The sequence below is a fragment of the Arachis duranensis genome, chromosome 9 (assembly GCF_000817695.3).
Source record: "Arachis duranensis cultivar V14167 chromosome 9, aradu.V14167.gnm2.J7QH, whole genome shotgun sequence".
NCBI lineage: Eukaryota > Viridiplantae > Streptophyta > Magnoliopsida > Fabales > Fabaceae > Arachis > Arachis duranensis.
In genome coordinates, this window is record NC_029780.3 from 27,870,921 (window position 1) to 27,874,659 (window position 3,739).

The following is a 3,739-nucleotide window of genomic DNA, read 5'->3' on the forward strand; positions in this document are numbered from 1 at the left end:
TTTTTTGTTGAAAACACGAAAATACAGACAGAATTTCGAGAATTTTTTGTCGAAAACAAAAAAAAATTAGCATAAATTATAGATGAAAAAGAGAATTCGTCAATAATTCTGTCGAAAAAATTAATTTTTTTGTGGGAAATAATTACTAACAAAAAATTCATCTGTAATTAAATAAATAAAAATGCTACATTTTATTAAATTATTATAGGTAGAAAATCTGTCTATAATTTAAAACATTCCATCGAAAATGTTGAATTAAACCTAACCTACTCCCTCTCTCTCTCCGTGGCAGCTAGGGCTGGCAATGGGTAGGGTAGGGTAGGGTTTGGACGCTACCCTAGCCCTACCGGCGGGTTGAAAACTTTCTTAAAACTCTACCCTATCCTATCCACGGGTTATGAATCTCTCAACCCTAACTCTATGCGCACCCTAAAGTTCTAAACGCTACCCTACCCAACCCTACCCGCAGAAAAATAAAAAAATTTTATGCAAATATAAAATTAAACCGTTCTAAATTTTATACATATTAATAAAATAGAAAATAAAAAACTAAGTTCAAATTAAAATTAAAAATAATAAAATCTTAAAGAAATCCAACATAAAATTATAAATAATATAATCATCAACTAGCTTAGTGGTCATTTCAAATTTTGATAAGAGGAAGATTGTGAGTTAAACACTTTCTTCACTACCTACATAACTTTTATATATATACAAGTATAATAATCCGTGTCATGCACGTGATAAAATTGAAATTATATTTTTAAATTATTCTATTAAAATTAATTTGAATTGTAATATTTTAATTAATTAATAAATAATACAATGTGCATTGTTCATTTTTTTAAATATAATATTAAATGTATTAACTCGAATGTAACTATTAAGTGTATAAAAATTATGTTTGAATTATAAATTCTCTAAATGAAATTATCCCGTTTAAAATATTTAAATTATGATTTCAATCATAAATTACAATTATAATTTCAATCATAAATTATAATTATGATTTAAAAATTTTTTTTTGATATAATATTACATTTATTTCTCCACTTTATTATTAATATATTGATATTGCAAGTCTAAATTATAGTATTTTACTAAATCTTGACTGAAAAAGAAAATAGTTACATGTTTCTATCATTTAATTTATTTAATACATCATGTGCTAATACTAACGGTATTTTTTTACAAGAGATGTTGATGTCCTCCACCTCATAAAAATTGGAATACTTGTAAGTCTATTTCATGTACATTGGTATCTAATCTTTTCAGCACCCTAAATTTGTGAGACTTATATTTATGTTTGATTGTTTCTATCAGTTTGTTGCAGCCACCCAACCCATCAATGCTTTGGCATTTGTATTTTTGCAGACTATAATCTATCTCCTTACGTGAGGTATTTCGTTATGCCCTCTTTGTGTTTGATTAAAATACAACATTCTTTTTCCATTTTGTTCTTACATTCATCTGCTTCATTTTGCAGATGGTTATTACAACCCTGGGTGATCTGCATGGGCTCTATCCGGGGATCATTATTGCAAAATAAGGTTTTGAGGATTAAGGATAAGTCTACTGATCAGGTTCAAACATCCCTTTGAGAAAATTTTGTACAAGTTGTATGTATTGCTAAATAATAAGTAGTGCCAACCCCACTTTGTCTGGAAGAAATTGAAGAGATAGATAAATGCCTAACTCGTACCTTAATCATGTTGGTGTTTGTTAATTAGTTAATTATTAGACATATATGGAAAAATGCTAAGTAAAAAGACCTCAGCAAGAAAAACCATTTTGAAACATCGTCTGAATATAAAGAAGAAAAAAACTACTCCTCCTTCCATGTATCATAATGTTAGACAAGAGGACTGCTCTAACTTACAGTGATTCTAAAAACGAAAATGGTTGTTCATAATATTTAACTTTGAGATGTTTCCACTAGCATACACGGGAACAAGTAGAAAGTTCTGAGGTGTTTCGAATATTTTATTCCATTTCAAAATTATATTCCTTGATATGGTTAAGGGTTATGGTTATGTATCTTATGTAGTATTGATTTGACTAATTATTTTCCTAAGTATATTTATATGGAGGATTTCAGGTATATAACACTTGGATGGGTTTACCTGGTCACTGTTGGGCATCATAATTGTCCTGTTTTTGTGCTGAATTATTTGGTCAGAGTGTCATTGCTAATTGGCTGAGATGTCATGGTGTCTCTTTCTGATTGTGCAGTTTGGATGAGATGGCGTCTTCACAAAATGTCGAGTTGGAGGCAGCCAACTTTCTGCATAAACTTACTCAGGATTCTAAAGATGAGCCAGCTAAGCTGGCTACTAAACTCCATGTTGTATGCCTATTTCTATTCCTTGAATGAAATTTATGTTTGTTCTTTAATCTATTTGTATAAGACTCGCCATTCTTGCAATTAATTTGATGAGTGTTTCAGATATTACAACATATGAAATCCAGCGGGAAGGAACATTCAATGCCATATCAAGTGATATCAAGGTAAAATCCCTGCCACTCAAACGTAGCACTCAAAACATGTGCAAATACAGATTTTTTTTCTTTAGCTTTGTTTTTCAAAACTAGGCCATGGTACCTCTTTACAGTTGCTGTAGTTAGATAGGAATCATGGGATAGTAAAACTTAAAAAATCTAAGTTCATTTACCACTTTGATTTGTATATTAATTAGTAAAACTGTTATATTATTATATTTTTCCCCAGGGCTAAATTTATATCTGCAGAAGAAAGAGTTGGTGTCACTTTTGATGATTTTCCTGGCCAGGAATATATAAAGAGGGAATTGTGAGAGATTGTACAAATTTTAAAGAATGATGAGGAGTTTCAAGACAAAGGAATTTATTGTCCAAAAGGTGTGCTTCTCGATGGACCTCCAGGAACTGGTAAAACTCTACTGGCTAAAGCCATCGCTGGGAAGCAGGGTTGCCTTTTTTTGCGGCAAATGGCACAGATTTTGTAGAGGTGATGCCTGTTCTCCAAAGATATTCACCCGCATTGAATAGAAAGTAGCAAGTAGAACTTTGGAATATAATTTCTATTCAACTTTCAAATTTAAAAATAATTTAATTCTTTAGGAGAATGAGGATGTAGATAAAATTTAAATTAAGCACTCATTTGATTTTCCTAAGATACAGGCATATCAGTTTGGTCCTTTGATAATGATACATCAAAATTGTCATTCAATGTGAAATCTTAATAAATATTGGCTCATTTATCTTTGGGCCGTTTCAGTGTATCAGTATTAAAGGGCCAATGATGAAACATGCATCTTTGGAGGATGCAAATGTTTTGATCTAAATGTGCGTGCAGGTCTGACATTGATCAGAGTGTGCTGGTTGTGATCGTACCTAGATCATATGCTCCACTCTGTAAATGAATGAAACTTATACCCATGGAATATGGAATATTTAATGCATAAAAATTGTCTTCATCTTTAAAGTTAAAAATCAGCTTATTTAATTTGCTCTTCTCTCAGATGTTTGTAGGGGTTGCTGCATCACGTGTTAAGGATCTTTTTGCTAGTGCAAGGTCATTTTCACCTTCTATCATATTTATTGATGAGATAGATGCTATTGGTAGCAAGCGTGGAGGACCTGACATTGGTGGAGTAAGATTCAGACAACTTTTATATTCTTTTTGTGCTCATAAGTAACTGATTACAAGCAGTAAGAAACAGAGAGAGAGAGAGAGAGAGAGAGAGAGAGAGAAAAAGGG

At 31.3% G+C, this 3,739-nt stretch overlaps 1 long non-coding RNA gene across 5 annotated transcripts in view; it reads left to right on the top strand.

Annotated features, from left to right (window-relative positions):
* The first annotated feature begins 1,187 nt into the window (after positions 1–1,187).
* Positions 1,188–3,739, top strand: part of LOC110275224 (uncharacterized) — a 17,106-nt gene continuing 14,554 nt past the window's right edge. For 4 of the 5 annotated variants that reach the window (XR_008002409.1, XR_008002405.1, XR_008002408.1 and 1 more), the window contains exons 1-5: positions 1,188–1,235; positions 1,324–1,399; positions 1,487–1,583; positions 2,233–2,347; positions 2,447–2,508. This is a non-coding gene — a long non-coding RNA (uncharacterized LOC110275224). The remainder of the gene's footprint in view (positions 1,236–1,323; positions 1,400–1,486; positions 1,584–2,232; positions 2,348–2,446; positions 2,509–3,739) is intronic. The other variant, XR_008002406.1, reaches the window with a different exon arrangement.